The 25,497-nt window shown below is 51.4% G+C and overlaps 1 protein-coding gene and 1 long non-coding RNA gene across 2 annotated transcripts in view; one reads left to right on the top strand and one right to left on the bottom strand.

Moving 5' to 3' along the window:
- ADARB2 (adenosine deaminase RNA specific B2 (inactive)) overlaps positions 1–25,497 on the top strand; it is a 422,811-nt gene that overhangs the window by 323,319 nt on the left and 73,995 nt on the right. The window lies entirely within an intron of this gene.
- On the bottom strand, positions 5,707–8,710 carry LOC122473200. Its single transcript, XR_006294619.1, has 2 exons — positions 7,295–8,710; positions 5,707–6,492 (listed from the first exon to the last, which is right to left on the bottom strand). It is a non-coding gene; the product is annotated as an uncharacterized LOC122473200 (long non-coding RNA).

Genomic DNA, 25,497 nt, shown 5'->3' with positions numbered 1-25,497 from the left:
GACTTTCCTCCTACTCCCACGCTTGCTGCTTAGCCGGTGCCCATGGACCCTGCTGTCGAGCCGCCGCCCGCCCCAGACCTCCTCAGCAGAGGGCTGCACCTGCGGCCGCCGAGGCAGGGAGGTGGGGAGGAGGACTCCAATGCCCACCCTGTCTCATGGTGAGCGTGGCTGTGGCGCCTGGAGTGACAGCACGGCCAAGGAGCCGGCGCGAGCCCCACCCCAAGTCTTTCTGGGGCAGACTTTCCTTTCCCCTCTCCCCCTGAAGCGGGGTGAACTCTAGTCTAGAAAATGTTGCACCAACAGTGAAATAGCCAAGGAGCAAAAGAGGCCCATCAAGTTTATGCTGGTCCCCATGACAGCAAAGCAGCCCAGCACAGAGCCACCCAAGGCTTGGTGGTGTGGTTGCTCCTGGAGAAACGCTGACCCTTTCCGTTATCTGGGAGAAATTCCCATTGTTTCCCATTTCTGTTTGCGTGCTGATGGAAATGCCTCGTAGGGAGGCCTGTCTCAGCGGGTGTAGACAGACCCTGCGTCCCAGAGACCTCAGATCCCAGGAGGATCTGTACTCTGCACACAGCGTGCTGGCGTTCGCGGCCCTGCTAACCACAGGCTGGTGGAGGGAGATGGAGGGAGGGTGTGGGCAGCCTGGGGAAGGGGCCCTGGGGGTGGTGCAGGGGGACGAGGCAGGGAAGGGCTCAGCAGTGCAGCTGGGCTAAGACGTGAGCCCGTCACCAATTGGGCCCAGCTGGGGGAACCTGGGAGGTGAGGTGACATCTTGCAAGCTGTGTTCCGTCTGGGATTTCTCCTCCTGTGAACTGAGGTGGTGTGGGGGTAGGGGGGTGCTGTGGCTGGAAGTGGGGCGTCAGTGAGAACCTCGGCTGCTTGGAGCGTGTTCAGATTTCCGGCTGTGTGGACAGGCAGGTGCGGATGGTCTGGGTGTGGTTCCTGTAATGACCACAGCTGCACCGGGTACAAAGTGGGGGAGGGGGCAGGTGAGACTCTAGAGCGTCAGCCTGGCGACAGCGGGAACCCCAAATCACCAGCGTCCCAGCCCCTCACGACCACATGTTTGGGCTTCACAGACCGTCTCCCCCTTCGTCAGTCGATGCTGAATCACCCGTGGAACATTCCAAATGACTGCTTTCCAGATCTGAGGACTCCAGAAACCTTACCAGTTGGCCAAAGACCAGCGCTGTGGCCCCCAGCGGCCTGTGCTGGCTGGAGAGAGATGGGGTGGAGGTCGGCAGGGTAGCCACGGGCATTTGGGGACTTCTGCAGACCCGGAAAGGAAGTGACATGACCATACGTTGCTGCACAAGATTTGCACGACGCCTTTGGCCTGTGTAGCTGAGGCCTCCTCGCTCCCCGCCGCCCAGCTTCGCCTCCTTCCTGGAGGGAGGGAAACCTGGCACCAGCCATTCACAGCTGGCCTTCCTTCCCAGAAAGCAGTCACTAAAACCGTGACCGTCCCTGCTGGGTGGGGTCCCCCTGCTGGGTATGGGGATGCCTGTTTCTGCGACCTCCCCCCCCCCACACTTTGGGGATAAGCCCTCATGAGTGACACCGTCTGGTCACTGCCTGGTGAGCGTGGGTCCCGACTTGATGGGGCCCAGGGCACCTCACTGTGTTCCCTGCCCCCCACACACACAAACCCAGGTGGGGCAGAAACAGACCGGCCTCCTGCACACAGATGTTCCCTGGTGTGTGCAGGTCAGATCACTCCCTCACAGACAAGAAGGGGCCATGCAAGTCTGGGAGGCCACACACCAGCCGTGTCCTTTCTTCTGGGATGACTCGGAGAGGCAGTCACGTGCCTATCACAGCACTACACAAAATGACAAGCAACTGATAACCCTTGGTGCTTTTCATGAGCCTACAAAGACGGGTAATCAGGGTAATCCGGAGAGACATCCCAGAGAAGGTGGCCTTTCAGACCAGTTCAGATGTCATCAGGATGGAAACAGATAAGAGAAGTTCCTGGGCCTGCGTGGCCCCTCCTAGAGGTGACCCCTGACCCAGAGGGGACAGTGGCCAGCGCCTCTCCCGGGGACTGGGCCCGGTCCTGTAAGAAGGCGGCTGTCCCTGCTTCCAGACAGTGCAGATGCCAAAACGCACACCGCCACCCCTGCGGAAGACGGAGAGAGCAGAGGTCAGAGCCTCGCGAGGGCCACCCAGGAATCTGGCGTGCAGGCTGCAGTTAGTTTTCTGTTCCATTTCACCCCCGAGTTGAATTATTGATTTTAATACTTTATTTTCACATGAGTTTATTTGAGCGACAGATGCTACTCAGGTAGCCCACGAAGCGGAAATGAGATTCTGGTAATTAAGGATTCCACCGGGGTCGAGGCACCAGCGGGGATTAGGCTGCTCAGTGGAGTGCGCACGGAGACTCTCGGGGGATTAGGACACCAACTCAATAATTTCTTCCAGTTTCTTAAATTACACTTCAGTTCTCAGGAAGGCTTAAGATCCGGCCCATTGGCTCCAGAAAGAAATTCATTTAACTTGGCTTCCGTCTTGGCAGGGAGGGGACAGTCCCCGGGGCAGGGCGGGGCCAGCGCGGATCGAAGCACGCATGCATCCTTGCCGGGCACCTGCTATTGTGCAGGGCCAGCCTCACACACATTCCTGCAGACGGAAGAGCTACAAGGACCTTGGAGGGACACCTGGGGGTGAGCGAATCACAGAGGCTCCTCAGGGCGCCCTTGTGCACCCAGCCCCCACCAGCAGCCCCTGTACCTCTGGCCCAATGCCAGGTACAGGCACACAGCCGTCCCTGCAGGGCCGCCCCGGGGCACCGGGCCTGGTGTCTCAGTGTGCAAAAGGAGGCATGCTAACAATGCGCACAGACTGCGCTCATGACCAAGGCCCCAGGGACTCTGGCCCAGGCAGCTCCGTGTGGCCACCCCAGGCCAAACTGCACACCAGAAACGCCAGAGCTGGGCCAGAGCCAAGTTGGAGCTGGACAGGCTGGTGGCAGGCAGCTCCAGGCCAGTGTCCGGTCTGCCCCCTCTCCACCCTCGAGCCTCCCCCTTCCTCTCTTTACGGAAGGCACTGGACAGGCAGCCACACCTGCCCACGGACATGGGTGGGTAACGGCAAAGCACAGACTTAGTGCAGATCTTTTGGCCCGTGGTCACCCTTCGTCCAGCCTCCACCGCCACAGGGCACTTGCCTTCCTTTGCAGGCCTTCCCGGCAAGTCTACACTGTTGGAGGACTGGTGTAGACCTCGCCTGAGTAACTAAAACCCACATCTACTTCAGAGCACTTGTCTAAGGGATTAGGTTCAAGTATGCGACATTACCGAGCTCAGAAGTCAACTACAGCCAGATTCATATAGTTCAACATTCAACCATGAACCTCAATCCCTTTTAATTCAAGTGACTAAAAGGTCTTTCTCCTCTTTATAGTTGTGTCTCCTCCTTCCCTGACTTCCTGAGGAGGGCAGGGGCTGGACCCAGAGAGAGCCCTGCCCCTCCCTCCTGTCCACCAAGAGGGGCCACCAGGAGCTGCCAGGAGAGGGGTCCCCAGCCTGGCGGAGAAGTCCCATCAGCCCAGCACCAGGTTAGCCCTGTTCCCAGCAGGCCGGGCACACAGTGGGCTTCAGTGGCACCTGCCAGCTAGGTTCATAATTTAACTTAGGCAGCAGATCCTTACACACAGACAAGAAGGCCTTTCTTTCCACACTGGTTCTTAGGCGTCTGTAGTTTATCAGAAGTGTTTAACATCTGATGCAGACAACGTCCCATTGAGGCCACTCTCATAGAAGTGGGGAGTCTTAGCATCCAGGAACGTGTCTCCTCGCGGAGCACTGTAGAAACCGGCAGTCATTCTAGTCTCTGTGTGCACCCCGTCCCTGGATCATACCTGTCCCCAAGCCAGCCGCAGTAAGCAGGTGCGGCATGAATGAGGCAGCGAGAAATCACGGCGGGCTCTCTGGAAGCAAGGATTAAGAAGCAGGCTAACATGGAGAAGTAAGGTGCAAGCTGATCACGGGAACACACGGAGTTAAGACGAGAACAAAAACCGGCAGAAATTAAACCACTGTGCAGAGGACAGAAGGAGCCACAGCTGGAAATCCCAAGCAGAACGAAGCATCTGAAATCAGACAGGCAGGAGCAAGTCCAAATCTGCAGAAGGAAGCGGTGGAAGGACAGAGCAACGTCTTACTCAAAGCGGGAGCGCCCTGAGGGCGCCATGTGAGACAGGAGGAGGGCGGACTCCACCACAGACAAAACCCTCCCCAACGGCCCCAAATCTAGGCTGACCGCTGGGCCGTGGGCTGCCTGGAGACTGGAACTGAAGACTTCAGCCCGCCTTGCCAGACCCGAAACCATGAATGCCAACACTTAGCAACAAAGAGTAACGTGCAATCTGACTGAAATCCCTGCGGTTGGCATGGCAGGCGTTGGTCCTGGTACATTTCACAAAACTTCTCAAATTCTAAATCTAAGCCAGAAACAAGCAAAAGAGCATCACTGCTTCTTGCAGCTAAATTTATCGCCCCCCATGACCACCCCCGAGAGTCTAACTGACCAGCCTCGCAGAATCCCTGTCCCAGGGATGAACCCTGGTCCGCTAATCATGCCTCATGCAGCGCAGGGATCACCTTCAGCGCATGCCCAGTGATGGCTGCGCAGGGGTGCGGGGGAGGGGGCGTCTGTAAGTGAAAGTAAGATTGAATAGTCAAGACAAGGCTGAGATCAACCACACACTATTTAGGCAGTGGCACCATTTTGTTTTCAATCAAGTTCATTGCTCAGTACCTTCAAAGTGATGGTGTCTGTTGATCGCCCTGTGAGTACAGAGCCCTGAACTTCCCGGAAGCAACCCAAAACTTCATTCCCTCAAGTGAAAACTACATTGTTTACTATAGGGGAGGAAGTGAATGTAGTACAGTCTAAATATCCGTTAGTAAAGGAACCTCATTGTATGGAATCACTGCCCATTTTGTTTTCCCTCTAGGAAATCTCGGTCTATGGGTCTGATAAAATCTGATCCTGGCCAAAACCATCTTACAAGAAGCCCCATCTACTGGCTCTAGAAAATCACTTTCATAAACTCTTCTGAGGCCGAGAAAATAAAAAGCTGGAGAAGACTATGAACCCCATGCTCTCTCTGTATCCTGTCCTTTAGAAATAGAAAAACAAAGACGTGATCTGTGGTTAGAGTTTCCCAGCCGGCTAAGAGCCCACAAAAGTAAACTGTACAGTCAAAAATTAGTGACTGGGGCACCTGGGTGGTTCAGTCGGTTAAGCATCCGACTCTTGATTTCAGCCCACGGCTTGTGAGTTTGAGTCCCACGTCAGGCCCCATGCTGTCAGTGCAGAGCCTGCCCGGGATTCCCTCTCTCCCTCTCTCTCTCTGCCCCTCCCCACTCATGCTCTCTCTCAAAATAAATAAATTAACATTTAAAAAAATAGTTACCTGGAAACGCAAATTCAGACAAGGAGACAACACTGCTCGCCTGTTAGAAGGGCCCAAACCCAGGCCCCCGACACCAGCACATGCTGGCGAGGACGTCGAGCCACAGCGTCTCTCGGGCACGGCAGGCGGGCACACAGACGGGGCAGCCACTCGGGAGGACGGTCTGGTGGGTTCCTACAGGACTAAACGTACCCTCGCCACACGACCCGGCCACCGTGCCCCTTGACGTTTACTCAAATGAGTTGAAAGCTGTGTTGGTACAAAACCCTGCCCGCAGATGTGTATAGCGGTTTTACTCACAATCGCCAAAACTTGGAGGCATCGAAGATGTCCTTCAGTAGGTGCTGGATAAACAAACTTGGTCCATCCAGGCGGTGGAACGGTATTCGGCCATAAAAAGAAACGAGCTACCAAGCCATGAAAACACACGGAGGAAACGTGACAGCGTATGACTAAGCGAGGGGCGCCGATCTAAAGAGGCTTCATCCTGTGTGAGTCCCACTATCTGACACCCCGGAAAGGCAGAACGGTGGAGACGGTGAAAAGCGTGAGGGATTTCTGGGAGTCGAAGGGAGGGAGGGTTGAACAGGTGGAGCACAGGGGACTTGGGGGCAGTGAAACTGCTCTGTGTGATGACACAACGCGGACACCTGTCCTCATACACTTGTCCAGACCCACAGTATGTACAATGCCAAGTGACCCCAGTGTAAACCATGGACTCGGGTGACGACGACATGCCCTGTGGGGGCAGTGATTGTGAGAAATGCACCATCTGGTGGGGACACTGCCGGTGGGGGAGGCTGCGGTGTGTTGGCAGCAGCGTATGTGGGAAATGTCTATGTCACACTCACTATTGCTCTAAAACTACAAACTGTCTGGAAAATAAAGTCCACTAAGGAAAAACAGAGTTACCTGATGGTGTTGTACCAGAGCCGTCTGTGCAAACATCCATGACAGGAAATAAACTGCCAGGAATTCTGTAATGGTTCCTTAGGTGGCCTTGCATGACCCCCTCGGGGTTCTCATTATTCACCCCAGTGTTTCATCAGCCAGAGTGATGGACCCTGGGAGAGGGACAGACGATCAGAGACAGAGACACGGAGAAGGTCCCGCGCGTCTGCGTCAGGTTGGCTTTCCGGGAGATTTGCGGTAGACGTGCATATTCTATACAAAATCCCACAGCTTTTGTTTTTAATAACATATACAAGCCTTCTTTGTATCACCGGTTTAGATTCTGAAGTCAATGTGTTCGATTTCAGCTAATCCCATACAGAAAACTGCTGTCACCCTCTATTGGCGGTAGCCAGAGCCAACAAGTCCGGCCTGGCCGCTACCGCTCACATCTACCAACATTCAAAAGTTAAGTGGCTCCTGTAGGAGATTTTTAATGCAGTCAAATAAATAGCTCTACGCTTTTATCTTGTATCTTTAAAACCCGGGCACGGAGTCCATAAATCTGCTGGCCTGCTAAATGGCTGCGGGAACGGGGGGCGGGAAGAAGCACTCCCCAGTCCTCGCTCCTAAGGAGAGAGGAGAGACGCGGGCTTTCCCGGCAGCAGTGCTTCCCGGGACCGGGCCGAGCGCCCCCCGGAGTCGGTGGTTTTAAATGGAGGTGATGGCACACGGTAGGTCCGCAAGTCTCGCAAATTTTCTGACACCTGTGCTCTGCGGGAAGTGTCACCACAGCAGGGAAAGGAGCACCCTCGGACAAGAGGGAAGGGGTGGCAGGAAGGAAAACGGAGTATCCACGGTGCGTGGCCACCCCCGGCCCCCCAGTAACCCAGACACCCGAGCCTCCGTGTGTGAGGCCATTCCCACCCCACTGTTTACAGAGCGACTCTTGATCTCTGTCGGGTCTCTGCTTACCTGCCTGCTGGTCTCGGGGTCCTTCCCCAACCCCCGAATTGTTATGTCCCGCCGGGCAGCTCCTGCCTTCCCTTCTGAACACGGAGCACACGTGACAGCACTCTTCCTCCGCTTGGCTTGGCGGAGTGACTGAGGAGGGTGGCCATCCATCACTGAGTAAATAACAGCATTGACAGGAGAGGCCGTGTGGCCCTGGGATGCCGGACGCGGTTTTCTCCTCCACGCCTGTCACGTGTGTCCTGTTTCTTCCAGCACAGCCTTCTGTATCTCTGTTCAGCTGCCCTGTGGTCGGCTGGCCACCTCCCCTCCAGCCTCCCTCAAGGTCGATGTGTTTTGTACACGTGTTACTGTCCAGAAAGGACAGGGGTCTCTTCTGACGCCCAGCACGGTGCAGGGCACGCACGGGGCACTCAGTGCGCATCTGCTGGAGGAATCAAGGCACGGATGCTCCGTTTGGGGCAGTCTCTGGTGTGAGGGAGACAAGTCAGCCTCCCCGCCGAGGCTCTGTGGCCCAGGACAGGTACCCGGCTTCCTGCTAACAGGGGCCTGTTTGTGCTTATAAATACAGTGAAAACGTGCCAGCCGCCAGCCCCACGACTCTGGGCACATCAGAGACTCAGCACGGGTGGAGAGCAAGGTCGTGTGTGTGGGTATCCCTGGGCTGCGTGATGAATCACCACATACGAACAGCTCAGAACCACAGAACTGTGTTCCCCTGTTGCCAAAACTCAACAGCAGAATGGAGACCAAGGCGCTGCCTGGGCTGAGGCTCCTTCCTCCCTCCAGCTTCTGGGAGCCAGACCGGCCACCCCAGGCCCCGCCTCTGTCTGTGCCTGTGAAGGGTCCAGGCATCTCGGGGCAGATCCAGGAAGGAGCCATGGCCACACAGTGGTGGCAGCTCACGTGAGGTTATTTAGACAACACAACACCGTGACAGGTTTGCAGGCCAGGGCGTCCCTCACAGCACCAGCCTGTCCTGGGGTGGCCAGGAGGGCCTGGGTGCTCAGAGAGGGTTACGTGTCTAGGTGAGGTGACTCGGCAGTCTGGTGAGGGGGCTCTGGATCAGAGAACGCCAAGGACCACCGCATCTTGGGACCTGTCTTATCTATGGGTAACAGCTGTCAGGTTCTGTGCAGTCTGAAAAGTAGGCAATCTCTCAATGGCTAAAAACCTGCACGTTCACGTTAGTTTTAAATTGCTGAGTGTGCACAAATTTGAGTCTGGCACTGGTAGGCTTTGGCACTAACAAGTGTCGGCTGACAGTGAAGCAATAAGCAACCAGGGACCAGGTTCCCAGCGACTCTAAACCCCGATCTCCAGATTCTAACTGATTACATCTAACTATTTCCACCTGAGCAGACATCCTGAGGTTCCAAGTGGATATAATTTGGTGCAACACTATTCAACCCAGTCTGACTGATACACAAGCAAACAAAAGTGCTGGAGAGACCGGAATTAGGAAGGGCGGGGGTGGGGGAGAAGGAGGACAGGAGGTCAAAACGGCAGGGTCTGGAGGGCAGGGGAACGGGGGACGGGGGGGTGGGTAGGAGGACTGGAGCAGGGGGGCAGGAGGGCAGGTGGGCCGGGGCAGGGGGGCAGGAGGCAAGAGCAGGGGGGCAGGGGGTGGGGGCAGGGGGCAGGAGGGCAGGTGGGCCGGGGCAGGGGGGCAGGAGGGCAGGTGGGCCGGGGCAGGGGGGCAGGAGGCAAGAGCAGGGGGGCAGGGGGTGGGGGCAGGGGGCAGGAGGGCGAAGTGCAAAATCCGGAGGTCCAGGGAGGAGGGTGCTGGCTGGGGCATGGAGGTGAGGGACTGGATGGTGAGGGGCCATGTCTGGTTCTCCTCAGGGAAGGGGTGAGGTCCTTCCGCAAGAAGGAGGAGGTGGCCCCACTGGCTGGTTCAGGGATGAAGGAAAGGCTGGCAGCACTGACGGACAGAGAGACCAGAATCTGGTCGGAACTGGGGAACCCGGTCATCTGGGAGGCCACACGCTGTGGCCACAGACCTGGGAGGCAGGGGAAGGGGGGGCGGGCTTGCAAAACTCGGATCCGCCGTCTGACTGCGTGGGTATCCCCGGGGTGGGGAGGCCCCGCGCCCACACGGGAACCACCTCCTCCCCGCCTCACTGGGAGTGCAGGTGTGTGGCCCCACCCCCCACCCATCGCGTGGGGGTGGGGTGGGGTGGGGTGCTTGGTGCTCCTAAGTCACAGACCTAAGGGCAGAACGCCCTGAGACCCCCCCCCCAGCCGCGACAGCAGTCATGACCTCATGACCTTGCGGCCACCCACCCTTCCCCACCCTCTGACGCCCCGTCTGTCTGTCAGTCCTTCTGGACACCAGATCTCACCTGGCGAGAGCTGCTGGAAAGGCACCGTCCAGACCCGCCTTCCAGGGCACACTCCGTCCCCCCACCCCCACCTCTGCCAAGGGCCCTGCAATTCAAGGAGCATGTGTCACAAAGCAGACCAGCCCCTCGGGCCCAGGGCACAGCCCAACCTTTCCAGAGCCTCCACGGTGCTTCACACCCTGCACCAAGCCAGGGACGCAGACTGCATGGGCAGGCGAGCTCATACTCGCTCTCTCCTCCCGGCCCTGGAAAGGGTGCTGTCCCCCACCCCAGCGCTGCAGGTCTGGAGGGACCAGCGGGTGCTCAGCGGCCTGCCCTGCCCCAGCACCTGGACTGCGCTTGCCCCTCTGGCCCCACGGTGATGGGAGCTCGTCTCAGGAGCCCCTCACCTGGCCAGGGCCAGACATTCGCCACTGGGAAGCCCAGAAAGGTCACTCACCCCAGCCAGACTCCAGACGCTGAGCAAACAGCCGAGGCTTCCTACTGAGTTTGGGAACTATCGGTCACCCAGAAAGCACTTCACTAATACACCACATACGAAGCCATTTTGCTACTAACGTCTCAGTTCACAGACTTTTAAGGAAGCTGTATGGTTCCCATATCAGACGTCCTACAGATTATTTCTCTGAAGGATACTCTGAGATAACAAACGAAAGAAAACAATATTTATCATTATTCTGTATTTCAGATTCAGATAATACTGAAAGTAAAAAATTCTTAACGACCATCCTCTGCTATTTCCGATCTACAAACAAACCAAATCTTAGCGACAAGACTGATAACGTTGGTACATTTAGCAGATGAAGAAACAAAGTCGCACAGCAGCTCAGCCTTTCAGACGTCCGTCTGCTCCCCGTGCTCTCCTGTCTCCTAAGCTGGATCAGACATCTCTCGTACTGTCCCCAGCTTTTCTCATGAAACTGTGCTACTGTGCCGTAGTGTTTCCCAAAACGGCTTTACGAAGCCAAAAAGTTCACATCGATTCATTTGAACACTTTCCGACGGGTGTCCAAATACCTGGGACACATATCTCCCTGCACCCAACTCGTCAGGTCCTTATCAGGACCTGTACACACAGGAAGGTCATTCCTGGGGTTGTCACTCCTGTGACTTTCCTCCCTCCCATGTCACACTCACACCTCCGCCGATGGGCCCATCACGTGATCCCAGACAGAAAGATGGTGTGCTGGCCTTCCGAGCACACCAAAGTTGAAGTAGCCGAAACACCTGACGAAGACATTCAAGTGTTTTCACTAGAAACCAACGTAAGCCATTTACCTCTATGCAGTGACTTTCTCTCTGCATGCTGGAATCTGCTTTTAAAAGCACATAAGTCCTGGCCTCACCCCCAGGCGCTCTATTATAATTGGTGTAGGCTGGGGCCTTGGCACTGGAATGTTTTCAATCTCCCCAGGAGAATATAACACGCACGCAGGGCTGAGAACCACCACGTCACGCCATGGTGCACAGGTGGGTCAGCGCTGGGTCGGGCCAATTAGGGATGGCCGCCTGGCGGAGGCAGAGGCGGCTGGGGAAGGACGCGGGTGGCTGCTATCCCATCCCAGGCATCATAACGAGCCCAACCAAGCTCCGGAACTGGGAGCGAGAGAGAGAAGGGCCGGAGAGCTGTATCCACTGGGCATGTGGCTGGATGGGGGAGTGAGACAGCAGTGTGCAGGTGCAGGGAGGCAGCCTGGGGGAAGTCGGAGGAAAACCGTCCGTCCCTGGGCCTGGCTGCTAACGAAAGGAGCTTGAAGTCGTCGCCGCCGGAGCCTCCGCTCCTCCAGCTGGAAAACAGGATGTCAGTCCTACACACTCAGCTCCCCAGAAAGCCAAAGGCCTCATCAGCTATGTTTGCAAATGATCTCATCCTCCCGGAATGCGCTAGCTGTGGCTAGCGAAGGCATAACTAGGAATGATGATGGCTCATTCTGACAGCGAGTAAAAATAAGTGACCAAAGACGTCACTCCTGCCCGCGCCCACTGCCGGCGCGAGTCTTCCTGGCCTCACTTCATGCACGCACTGCTGATGGTAAGTCTCCAGTGGACACCAAAGAGGCAATCGCCCACAGCAGACACTGCAGGAACCCTTCGGCCGAAAGAGATGGGCAAACACACCTCACTGATCACATCAGCAACAGCTCATCTTCAACAGTAGGGAAGTTACATTCTTCCCCGTCGAGAAAAATCCATTTTTGCCCCACATGCATCTGATTTTCAGCCATGCCCCCCCCCAACCCCCCAGGCTCCCACGGATGGAATTCTCATTCTCAAGATTGCCTTTTGAGAGAGCTCTAAGACTTCTCCTCTGTTTGCACTCCCCTCCGCCCCCCACGTGCCCCCCACATCCGTGCCCCCAGACCTGCCCCGAGACACAGCCAACTGCCGTCTTTTGTTTTGCATTTCTGTTTCGGGAAACACATTGCCCTGCCGACACTCTGCAAAGCATCAGTGAGTAAAGTCTGTTATACAGGCTGCAAAGCCATCTGGACTTCCTGCTGAAAAGGTTGGACATGGTTTTAGGCAAGATTTTTATCAGATCTGAAAGGAAAAAAAAAGTCTTGAATGCATAACCATCTTCCAAGGTTGATGTCAGATTTTTTTTCCCCTTGTCAGTTGCAAAACAAAGCCAAAAAAAAAAAAAAAAAAAAAGATGACAAACCAAAAGAGCTGAGAATGAAGATATACATCTCCAGAGGAAGCTTTGTCAAAGGTAGTGGAGTATAAACAAAAAATAAATTAGTTCTGGTGTTATCAGAAACTGGACAGACTTCCACTGGTATAGTAGTTTGTCTGGCGAGTCCAAGCCTTCCCAGCCAGTGCCCTTAAAATGCAAAAGGGAAATCCGAGAGGCTCACAACAAAAACAAGACTTGCTTTCCAAAACCTATTAGCGGCTTTTTGAATGCACAGGAGAAGAAAGACAGCGACAGAAGAGAATGAAACAGGCCTCATGAAAAGGAAAACTGCTTTGAAATCTCTCCCCTTCTTTCTCTCATTCTCTGGCCGTGACAGACTTTTCCAAAAAGGTTCAACTTCGCAGTCACAGAACGTCGGTATCTTAGCAACATATTTGCTACCACCCAGCTTTGGGTTTTTCTCCCCGCGAGTCACTGAGGAAAAGCCAGGGTGAGAGCATTCCGTTAACGGGACCCTTATTCAGAGAACAGGCCACAGCTGCTTGCTCCCACCTCTGCTCGGGGCCGCAGACGTCCTCCAAGTGAGCTGCGGACAGAGGACCCGTGGCCCCGTCCTAGGAACATGACGTCCATGTTAGGGGACCATGTGTCACCCTCAGCACTGTTACGGGACCCAGCAAGGCTTCCTCACAACAGGGCAGGAGGCCGATACGAGCCATCTTTGATTCGGGCACGATGTGGGATGAACAGAACACCCACTGTACCAGGAAAAACAAAAACAAAAAACCTACTGAGTTTCTAAGTGTGTTATGATTTGGGAAGAAAATGCCTCCACAGAGAAGGGCCAGAGCTTGGCCTCAGATCAAAAGCATTTTGTCTAATTGGGATAAACAGGCTTCACAAAGTGATGGCTATTGATCCTGAAAAAGTAATTTATGTAATGTTTTCTATTTCCCCCTAAACATTTCGTGGAGACAAATATTTATTCATTAATGCGTGTGAGGAAGCCAGGGAACGTGAAATGCCACGTCTGACAGAAAACACAACTTCTCTTTATCGCAGATAAAAGGCCCTTAGTGGGAATTTTCGGTCACATTCTGTCTCCTCCACCGTGTCTCTGGCCCGAGCGCCTGCCGGCCCACCAGCCCCCCAGGGGAGAGGACGCCCATCTGCCGGCCTGCACAGCAGCCACTGGGCCCTGAAGCTTGTCCGGACACAGGCAGGCTGATGGCCTTAAGGTCACTGCCACAGGAGAGGTCGTGGGGGCATCAGACAGGCCTGACACATGCCTGATACAAGCACGGTCCATCCCTGTAAGCCCCGAACCCCTGCAGCTGCACAAGGCTCCTTCCTGAGCAGCAGTGACCACTGGAGCCTCAGAGGAAGTCCACAGACGTGAAGACACCCCTGGGGGTCCCCTCCTCTGCAGAGGGTGCACAGAGGCCTGCTGGCTACAGAGGCTGACCAGTGCCGTCTGGAGAGGCAGGAGAGCCCGACAGGAGGGCGTCCACCCAAAGGGGCATCTTGCTTTCATATCTGAAACACTACCCAGCCGAAGCAGACTGTGTCCATCACTCCATTTGTGACACTGACTTTTCCAAATATTTGTCAGGTCCCACGGCCTGGCAAGCCCCTTGCTTAGTTCAGGAATCCAGAGATGAACCCAGAAGCCTTCACTCCAGTGGGACCATCAGACATGTGAACAAACCACCGAAGTAAAAGAGACTGCTGGGAAGCCTTCAGGTTTTCTACACATATAATCATGTCAACTGCAAACAGATCACTTTACCTCTTCCTTTCAATGTGAATGCCTTTTGCCTCTTTCTCTCGTGTATCTGCTCTGGCTGGGGCCTCTAGCACTTCATCAATTAGGGTGAATTGTCCTCACATCCCAGGGATGAACCCTGCGTGGTCACCATCACTCTTAACGTGCTGTTGAATTGGGTTTGCCAGTATTAATGGAGGATTTTTGCACCTGTGCTCAGGGATATTGATATTGGCCTGTCACTTTCTCCTCTCATGGTGTCTGTGTCTGACTTTGGCGTTAGGGTGACTTGGCCTCATAAAATTAGGTGCAAGTGTTCTCTCCTATTCTATCTGTTGGAAGAGTGTTAAAATAATTGGCATTGATTCTTCTTGGAATGTTTAGTAGAAATCACCAGTGAGGCCATCTGGTCCCGAGCTTTTCTTTGTTAAGAGATTTTTAACTTTTTAAAAATTGAAATCTAGTCGAGAGATGTTTTTCTTGCTGATTCAATCTCTGTATTTGTTAGAACAACGATATATATTGTTATTCGGTCTTTCCAGGCATTCGATTTCTTCTTCATTCAGTTTTGGTAGGTCATAGGTTTCTGGGAATTTATCCATTTCTTCAGTGTTATCCAATTGTTGGCGTGTAATTGTTCATCACACCTCTCATGACCATTTTCATGTTGTAATGTCTCCTCTTTCATTCTAAGTTAATTCATTTGAGGCTTTTCTTTTTTTTTTTCTCAGTTAACCTAGCTGAGGGTTGGTCAGTTTGGTGTATCTTTTTCAAAAACCCAAAACAAATTTCAAAGATTTGTTGACTTTTTTCCATCGTTTTCTATTCTCTATTTCTGCTCTCCTCTTTATTATTCCCTTCCTCCCCATAGCTTTGGGCTTAGTTTGCTCTTCTTTTCCTAGATGGGGTGCACAGTTAGGTTCTATAGTTGAGATCTTACTTCTTTTTCAATGTTGGCATTTATTGCTATAAACTTCCCTCTTAGTTCAGGTTTTGCTGAATCCCCTAAGTTTTAGTGTGCTGTGCTTTTGTTTTCATTTGACTCAAAATATTTTTTAATTTGCCATTATTATTTTTTTATATTAGAGAACAGAGAGAGAGAACAGGGGGAGGAGCAGACGGAGAGAGAATCCCAAGTAGGCACCCTACTCAGTGCAGAGCCGAACACAGGGCACAATCCCACCACTCTAGGGTCATGACCTAAGCTGAAATCAAGAACCAGGTGTTCAATCTACTGAGCCACCCAGGCGCCCCTTGAAACACTTTTTAAATTCCATTTTCATTTCTTCTTTGAACCAATAGTTATTCAAGACGATGTTATTCAGTTCCCATTTATTTGTGAATTTTCTCTCTTTAAAAAAAAATTCTAGTTGTATTCCACTGTGGTGGGAAAAGAGGCTTGGAATGATTTCTAGATTCTTAAATTTGTTAAGACTTGCCAAGTGACTTAATCTGTGATTTATCTTAGAGGAGGTTCACTGCGTGCCTGAGAAGGATGTGCATTCTTCTGCTTGGAGATGGAAAGTTCTGTACATGCCTGTTAGAATGCACCTGGCCTATACTTTTGTTCAAATCACCCGTTTCTTTATTGATTTTCTACATGGGTGCTCTGTCCACTGTTGAAAATAATAGTCTCCTATTATTTAACAGTATTATATGATGATAGAGTAGTAGTTGCAGCATCATGTAATAGTCTCTTCTTATTGAACAGTATTATATAACACAGCAGTAATTGTAGCTTCATGGACAATCCCTCTTATTGAACAGTATTATATGATAACGTAGTGGTAGTTGCAACATGGCACTGGAGGACTATGTAACAGTCTCCTACTATCCCTGCATTGATGTTGCTCTCCCCCTCAGGTCTGTCAAAATTTGCTTTGTATATGTAAGTCTCTGATGTTGGGTACACAGATGTTTATAACCCTTAAGCCCTTCTGTTGAATTGACTCCCTCCTCGTCGTATAATGACCCTCTATGTCTCTTGCCACGGCGTTCGTAGTTTACTATTTTGTCTGAAAGCAGTATAGCTCCCTCTCTGTTCCCCGGCGGCCACTTGAACGAAGTATCTTCCACCCCTTCTCTCTCAGCCTGTGTGTCCTTACCTGTAAGGGAGTCTCTTTAGGCAGCACATCACTGCATCTTGTGCGTTTGTTTCAGCCACACTGGGCCTTTTGGTTGGGGAGTTTAATCCATTTGACCTTCGGAGTAATTATGGGGAGGAGGGGACTTCCTATTGCCACTCTGTTCCTTGTTTTCTACTGGCTTATAGTTTTTTATCACTTTGTTGCTCTCTTGCTATCTTCCTTTGTTACTTGCATTTTTGGCAGTGATGTGCATTGATTCTTTTCCTTTTCTCTTGTACCTCTATTATAGTTTTTCTGTGGTTGCTGCAAGGCACGCATAAAATATATTCATAGCTGTAAACAATTGGTAACAATTTTACTTTAGTCGCATACAAAATCACTCACCACCATTACAGTGTCGCATATTCTGTCTTTGGTGGGTCTACCCAGTTCACCTTCAGGAGTGAAATATATGCCTCCACATGTTTTCATGTTGCTGTTTGGAGTGCATCTGTTTTTGTTTAAAAAACTCTCTTCAGTATTTCTTGCAAGGCAAGAAACAAGGTGATAAACTGCCTCAATTTTTATTTGGGAAAGTCTTTATCTCTTTTTTTTTTACATTTATTCATTTTTGAGAGACAGAGACAGAGTGTGAGTGGGGGGGAGGGGGGCGGAGAGAGAGGGAGACACAGAATCCAAAGCAGGCTCCAGGCTCCGAGCTGTCAGCACAGAGCCCAACGTGGGGCTCGAACTCACAAATTGTGAGATCATGATCTGAGAGGAAGTCAGACGCTCAACTGAGTGAGCCACCCAGGCACCCCTCTTCTTCATTTTTAAAGGGTAGTTTGCCAGGTTTAGTACTTTGTTGGTCTTATTTTTTTCAGTACTTTGAATATGTCACCCACTCTCTTCTGGTCTATGAGGTTTCTGCTGAGAAGTTTACCAGTAATCTTGCAGGTGTTCCCTTGTATGTGACGAGTCACTTTCCCCTTGCTGCTTTCAAAATTCTTCTTGCCTTTGATTTCTACAATTACAATTACAATTGATTTCTACAATTACAATTACAATTACAATTTCTGATAATTGCAATGTATCTCCATGTAGACCTCTTTATGTTTAACTTATTTGAAATCCTTGGGTTTCTTGAATCCATCTGTTTATTTCCTTCCCTAGATTTGGGGTATTTTTTTGTCATTATTTCTTTAAATATGCTTTCTGCCTCTTTTTTCTTTCTCTGCTCCTTATGGACTCTCAAGAATGCATATTTTGTTCCTTTGAGGGCATCCTATAAATCTCATAGGCTTTTTTCACTCTTTTTTATTCTTTTTTCTCCTCTGGGTAATCTCAAATGCCTTGTCTTTGAATTCACAGGCACTTTCCTCTGCTTGATCAAGTCTGTCATTGAAGCTCTCTGTTACATTTTTTTTTTCATTACTATCATTGCATTCTTCAGTTCCAGAAAGTCTTTTTTTTTTAATATTTATTCATTTTTGAGAGACAGAGACACACCGTGAGTAGGGGAGGAGCAGAGAGAGAGGGAGACACAGAATCTGAAGTAGGCTCCAGGCTCTGAGCTGTCAGCACAAAGCCCGATACGGGGCTCAAACCCATGAACCATGAGATAATTACCTGAGCCAAAGTCAGATCCTGAACCGACTGAGCCACCCAGGTGCCCCTTGGCTCTATTTTATTATTTCTATCTCTTTGTTAAACCCATCATTTTGTTCATGTGTTGTTTTCCTGATTGCATCAAGTTGTCTATCTTGTTCCTTGTAGCTCAGTGAGCTTTTTTTAAACCATTATTTTGAATTCTTCGTCAGGAAATTCATGGGTCTCCATTCCTTTAGGGTTGGTTACTAGAAATGTTTTGTGTTCCATGTAGCCTTGATTTGGTGTCTATACATTTGAAGGAACGGTCACTTCTTCCAGAGCTTAAGGGCTCACTTCAGCAGGAAAGGCCTTCACTGGCCAATGAGTGCAAGGGCACCAGCTGGCTGGCATGCACAGTGGTGCCAGATTTGGCACTGGTTCCACGGAGTGTGACAACATGAAGTCCAGTTCACAGGTGTGCACACAGCAGCACTGAGACCAGGGCATGGAGGCAATGCCTTTCTTGTCCATGGAGGTTCAGCTGAAAGAATAGGCATTTTCTGGGCCATCTCTATCCTATTTGTTATGTCCAGTAAAAAGGGCTGGGATATATGTGTCTCTCTGGTCTCAAGTATCTCTGTGAGCTTGAGGAAATGCACGATGATGGCTAAGCCCTGGCTTTAGTGCTTCAGATGCACTATTTGAAATTATTTAATGATTTTCATCTACTTCATTTCTCCTCTCCAGAACCTATTTTCAGGGTAAAGAAAGAACACTGTGGGGAGCAGGAGGGTGGGCGGCAAAGTCACAAGACAGAGGCATTTGGAGTTTGTCCTTTATGGCATTCATAAGTGAACATGACACTGATGTCAATGGGGCTATTGCAAAACAGGTGTTAGCATTCTTTATTATTTAGGCAATAATTATAAAACTCTTCTTGAACTTAACAAAAGCTGGGAAAGTAAATAAAGTTGTTCCTTTATGGAACAGCTACTTTTTCTACCTGCATCTTTTTCTCTTGATGCACTGGGATGGCTTTCCTTGTACATGTCTTTTTAAATCCTAATGAACTCAAACAACTATGAATCAACCCCAAACAGAGGACTTCATCTGTTGGCACCCTCTTATTAGCACACTAATGACATTTTAAAGATTCTAATTAAACCCAGATGCAAAATATCTTCCTGAGTACATCAGAAATCACAAGCTCAAGAAAAACAGAGATATTACATTTTTCCAATGCAATTTTAGTTTATTTTCTACATATTTTTTATTTTGATTTGAAGGTGATTGTTAAAGTAGTAACCACTGTTAATAAGTATAAACAGATTTGTGGCTATGTAACAATTTAGGTAATTGTGAGTAGCTACAAATTTACTTAACCAATAGGTAGGTGCATAGGTATCTGTGCACATAGCCCTCAGCTCTCAGTTATTAAGGTAACAAACATGTGGTCTCTCATCGTAGGCTTTTCTGAAATCCTTAGTTAGTAAAAAGGTTGTGGAAGGGTATACTGTGGCCAAGAGCCCAGATACTGGAGCCAGAATTCAAACACGTGCGTGAGATTCTAATCCTAACACTGACTGGCTGAGTCAGCTCGACACGCTCAGTCTTGGCTGCCCATCCACAAAGCATTCATGCCACCACGCCTGGTCCCCAGGAACTGCCCCAGGTGAGCCGTGGTGCTGGCACCATTCTCCTCCCGCCTGTCAGGAGGGGAGCCTTCACCTGCCCCCCGACCACTGAGCCCCCGTGGCCCTCCAGCTGCTCTCCACTGAAGGTGCACAGGAGCCAGAGAGCAAATTCACAAAAGAAACAGCAGAACGCAGGGAGTGTAATCAGTCAGCCATAGGGAAAAAAGAAGGCTGGTCCCTGAGGTTATTACACTTTTGTCATCAACGTAGCATGAGCCATCTATATAAATGTCCCCTACCTTTTACTTTATATAGGTCCTTTATTTTAAAAACACTATTTTATTCATTTTCCCTAGACTATTTCTTCACTATAACTAATCATGTAGAATTTAACAATGCCCACAATACACGACTAAAAGTGCCTTTGTGTCTGTAAAATTGTATTTACGGAAGTGGCCAGCCCCCAGCCCTGTCTATTCATATCTGTCCCATCATACATAAGAGGGATCTTCTTATCCACTGGCAAAGAATTTTTTTGTTCGGCAAATAAGCGGCAGCTAGAGCCTGTCCCCTTGGGACAGGGGACCTTACTGTTGTGCCCCTGGATTTGTTTGGTTGATCCCGACACATGCAGAGGGAAGGATACAGGTTGCTGTCTTCCTTGAGGGGACGAATTTGGTGGGGGGCACTGAGTGGCGATGAGTGGGGTGAGGCCTGCAAAGACCAAAGGAGTGGGGGCCGGGCAGGCACAGAGCCAGCGGGTGAGAGGGAGCAGGCTGTTGTCTGGGGACCCAGACTGGAGACTACAAGATGATAAGTCAGACTGATGTTCCAAGGCACATGCCCAGGTCTTTGCTCTTGCGGGTGAAGGCGGTTGGTTCCCAATCCCAGCAAGTGTGGGGGTGTGGCTGGCTGGCCAGTCACAGTTCCCCGGTCTGCACCAACCCTGCCATCCACCCCCACTGCTGACCCACAGGCCCTCTCCACGTTTACACAACGCTGGCAGGTGAGGGGCCCTGCAGGAATGGACGCAGCATGGGAAGTGAGGGTTAGAGCCACACGGCAGGTGGGGTCAGTGCATGGGAATCACAAAGAAGAAACATCACAGGTGAAGGGGGTCCCGCCAAAGACAGAACGGGTGGTCACATGTTACCTTGCGGTGCTGAGGATTAGGAATTCGATCAGAAAATGCCAATGTGGGGGCACCTGGGTGGCTCAGTCGGTTGAGCTTCCGACTTTGGCTCAGCTCATGATCTCACGGTCTGTGAGTTTGAGCCCCGTGTCAGGCTCTGTGCTGACAGCTCAGAGCCTGGAGCCTGCTTCAGATTCTGTGTCTCCCTCTCTCTCTGACCCTCCCCTGCTCACGCTCTGTCTCTGTCTCAAAAATAAATAAAAACATTTAAAAAAAATTTTTTAAAGACATTTGGAGAAGTCTTGGGGCGCCTGGGTGGCTCAGCTGGTTAAGCGTCCAACTTCAGCTCAGGTCATGATCTCGTGGTTTGTGAGTTGAAGCCCCGCATCGGGCTCTGTGCTGACAGCTCAGAGCCTGGAGCCTCCTTCAGATTCTGTGTTTCCCTCTCTCTCTGACCCTCCCCCAGTCATGCTCTGTCTCTCTCAGTCTCAAAAATAAATAAACATTAAAAAAAAATTTTTTTTAAAGAAAATGCTGGTGTGGGCTCTGCTGCCTGAAATTCTGATTCAGGGGATCCAGGAAGGGGCCTGTGGACCCACAGATGTCCCCGGGTGCTCTCCTGACCCCTGGGAAGTCCTCCTTCCCCAACTACCAGGGGTCCTCTGTTCCCTAAACTCCTACAGTTAAGATAGTCATAAAACCCAAATTTGTGTGAGAGGCAGAATTTCACACTCCTGCCTCCACCTCTATGCCTGTTTAGGTTCATTAGGCTCATGTGCTCGTGTGGTCTGAGTCTAAGTGACACCTTCCTGCTCTGTCCACCTCTCTTGAGGCAGAACAGCGATGGAGCATGGCGGGGGGTCTGTGGCGGGGGCTCTGACCACACCTGTGTGCACTCAGGACCGCATGTGCCTCTGGCCAGGAGGCTGACTTCACCCAGCCTTAGCTTGCTCATCCGTAAAGTGGGGTAATAATAGTATCCTAGGACAATAACGTAGACCAAGGGAAACACGACTCACTGGGCACTTAGCACCTGACATGCAGCAAACCCTTGAGGAATGTTGGCTACCATCTATCCCACGATGTTCTTCCTGTATTTCCTATTTTGTATTACGGGCTTTTTTATATAGAGGACCTTGTCTTCTTCGTCTCTATATTTCATTAGTGTCCTGCTCAATAAATTTTGATTTGTTCTTTTCCCCAAGGGACAGGTGTAGAGATAACAGTGGAAATGCCTGAGACACTGTCTCCACTGTGGTTTCTCCGGGGCCATTGTGGACACAGCTGAGCTCTCCCCAGTGGCGGCTCTGACAATCCTGTTCCACTCTGGCTTGCCTTGGGGGGTGCTTCAGAAGCTGGGTGTGCTCTACGAGGCCCCCCCAAGGGAAATGCACACTGTGTTTGGGGTTCACCGTGTGCGTGTGTCGGTGTGGTGATTGCCACGATGAGTAAGACAGAACTCTCGTCCTCAGGCATCCAGGCCAATTGGGGGGACATTCATGCTGACAGTCACAAAATCATGTGGCCTGAGGACAAAATCAGAGAGGACGGAACCCGAAGCCAGAGAACGGTGGGCAAACAAGCAGCCCACAACGCAGGACAACGTAACTCCAGACAATATTTAATGCCCAAATGCGCTGTTGGCATAACACCGTCCTCCAGATGAAAACAGAATAACAGACTGGAAGCTGATAAAAGATCAAGCGAATAGTTTAACTCACCCAAAACTGACCGATGTGTTCACTGAATAGGGACTATATCAAACAGTTGACATGTGCGTGATTTCTCCCTAAGACCAGCTTTGGATCCAAGAAGAGGCAGTGTCTGTGCGTGGGGTGTGGAGTACAGTCCAAGGTGCAGCTTTCAGGCTGCCCCACTATTCAGCTGGTAACCAGGCTCCCTTAGGGCGCATCGCGCCGGAAGAGCAGCAGTCGGGGTTAACCCGGGCCCAGGGAGGAGTCAACTCCGGGAGGCGTTTCGGGAAGTTCTGTCTCAACACACATGCTCAGCATTGTATGCACCTGCCTAACGGTGCCAGAACGTGTCCCTCAAACAGCCCGAGTCCTGAGAAAACTGTAATCTCACTGACCAACCGAATAAGCGAGGAGTATTTCTAGGAAACTTTGCGTTTGCATGAGTCCGGGCAACAATGACGACAAGAGCAGAGTGAGACACTGCATGTACACTACCGGGCACAGGACCCAGCATCTCACACCCACTCTCGCACTGCACCTGGTAAGAATCGTGTGATGTAGGCACTAGCCTCATCTCAGAGAAGGGGAGATCAAGGCCTACGTAATGTTCAGAGTCAGGCCACTGTTAAGTAGCAACAGCAGGATTTGAATCTGGGTCAGAATGACATCAGAGAGTCCATGGTTAAGTCCTGGGCCAAATAACCCCTCATGATCTACATACACATGGTCCGTAACACCCTACCTCTATCTGCGTTCATCACTATGGCATCAAAACCACTCTGAAACCCACGGGCATTCATTCTGCTCATGCACCTGCCGTTTGGGCAGGGCTTGGGGGAGATGGTGCCCCTCTGCTCAAGCTGGGCAGTTTGGCTGGGCGCTAAGGACCCCTCCCCAGAGGGTGTGGCCGGGAGCTGCAGGTTGGTGCTGGCTGTGGTCTGAGAGCTCGGCCTGGCCCATGGCCAGGACGGAGGCTCCTCCGCACAGGGTCCCTCCTGGCTGGGTTCCAAGAGGGAGCACCCCAGGAACAAAAGTCACATGCCACGATCCCCTCCTCGCTCCATCTGCTGGGACAGTCTCCAAGGAGAGGACATAGGGCCAACCACTGCATAGCGGCCACACGGAGGTCCATGGAAAGAGGAGCTGGCAGGATGGGCAACGTTGGCACAGCCGGCTTTGGAAAATGCAATCTGCCAAGATAAAGTACCTCCTAGCCTTGGGATCCACGCCACACGGTGCTGAGGTACCCAAGCAGGGAGCACAAAGAAAGGGCTTGCGGGAGCCTCGTGCCGGCGCCTGTCAATCGCGGTACAGTCAGTGGTTCCCCAGATACAGGGCTGTGCTGCCATTCCCTGGCCCCAGGATGACCACCATCTAGCTCCCTGCGGCCTGTGTTCGGAGGCCTAACCCCGAAGCAGTGCCCTCCCAGCCTTCCTTTCTACCTCCCATTACACCCAGCCCCTGGTCACCTGAGCAACACTGCTTCCTGAGATACTAAAGGTCTTCCCCCTCCAGAAGAAAGCACATCATCCAGAAACATCTCTGTGATGCTACAGGCCAGGTCCGCATGCCGAGAGTCAGAATCAGGACCATCAGGGCTAATTCCTGATGCCTCTTTTACAAACGCAGAAGCCGTGCCTCAGAGAGGCTACCTGCACCATTCCTCTGATTCCAATTTTAACGCTTTTTCCACTATGTGGGTAACAATAAGGATTTCGTTCATCTTTCATGACTTCCTTCAAATTTCGTATTAGCCTCTAGATAATTTGAGATATAGAATAATTAAGTAGTCAGTTAATTTGAATTACGTAGTCAGACTTTGAAATTAATGAGGCTTGATTGCCATCGTCAGCAAACAGAAATCATTCCAAGACCAAAAGACACTTCTTCCATGGACACACGAGGAGCCGTGGAAGTTCATCTCCCAGTTAGTGGGATTTCTCTAGGCCACGACGGGCTGTCCACTGGCTGTCCACCTTCTGGAGGAACCCTTCTGCTGCCCAGTCCTAGAAGGGGGCACAGGCAGCCACGGCCCCTCCTGGCAGGCTCCCCCCCGACCCCAGGGCACTCCCCATATTCACCGAGGGAGCCCACAACTAGCACCATAGACGGGATAACAGGGATGGGGTCGCCTGTGCTCCCAGATCCTGCCTGGCCCCGCCTATATGCAAATCTAACCTTTCCGATATTTTAGCATTATAAACCCAAAGACAGGATTTCAATAGGAAAATATTTACTGAAGGCTTTTTCTTTCATAATCTATCGATTTTAATATCCTTACCACTTTGGCTAAATGTCAATTTTACCCTGAGGACCTACGATTGCAAATTTGAACACACTTTATTTATTTACGGCATTCAAAATATTAGTGTTGGAAATGAGTAAAGTTTGAGTCTTTCAGTGTTCCTATTTAAAGTTTATTTTTTCTATTTGAATAATGCTGGTAATTTGCCACGGTAATTGGGGCCAACAGGCACCGGGCACAACCCCAGGCAGAAGCTAGCGTGGCATTTCGTGCAGTGATACACAGCTCGTTAAGTGTGGGGCCAGCTTCCCCACTTAACCTTTGGGACACAAGCACCTGATTATCACTATCATTTAACCAGAAGCCAAATCCTCTCTCCTCTGATCATTTCTGTTCCAAACGTCCAGCCTGTGCCAATCTGTGTGTGAACACCAGCAACGCTGCACATCTCAGATGTAGGCTCATCGGGGCTGCCGCCCGGAGACATTCCCCCCACCCCCCGCCAGCCCCACTGCCCGCATGTGCTCCTGCCATAAGAGAACGGGGGTGGGGACATTGCTTTGTAACGTTCCCAGGAGGAGAGGCTTTCGGTGGCATCTCCTTCCCCAGCGGGTGTATGCAGGGAGGCCTCGTGAAGGACACATTAACCCCCTCCCACTGCCAAGGGACCCCTCTGCAGGCTTTTTCTAAACTGCTAAACCACCAATAATGAGTATAGCTGGATGTCTCTTTTTCATATTTAACAAAGAATTTATGTTGCAAATGACTTCAGTTTATTTTCCCAGGTGTTAGGTCTTTAAAGCCTCTCTGTGCACACTTTTCTATTGCAAAGCTGGCCCTTCCCAGGTGCCAGGGCCAGCCTCTCCTGGTACCACCCCAGAGCACACCAGAACCTCACCTGGCCACTGCAGGGGATAGGTGTACGGAAGGCCACCATCCCACCCCAAGTTGTCTGAAGGGTGTGCTCCCACCAAAGGACTGAGCTAGACAGACCACGGAGGGGTCTCTGCAGGACCCCCTTCCCCTCCCTCCCAGCCAAGGACTGGGCTAGACAGACCATGGAGGGGTCTCTGCAGGACCCCCTTCCCCTCCCTCCC

The sequence above is a fragment of the Prionailurus bengalensis genome, chromosome B4 (assembly GCF_016509475.1).
Source record: "Prionailurus bengalensis isolate Pbe53 chromosome B4, Fcat_Pben_1.1_paternal_pri, whole genome shotgun sequence".
Classification (NCBI taxonomy): domain Eukaryota; kingdom Metazoa; phylum Chordata; class Mammalia; order Carnivora; family Felidae; genus Prionailurus; species Prionailurus bengalensis.
Note: the sequence above shows the minus strand (reverse complement) of the source record. Positions and strands in the feature narration are given on the sequence as shown.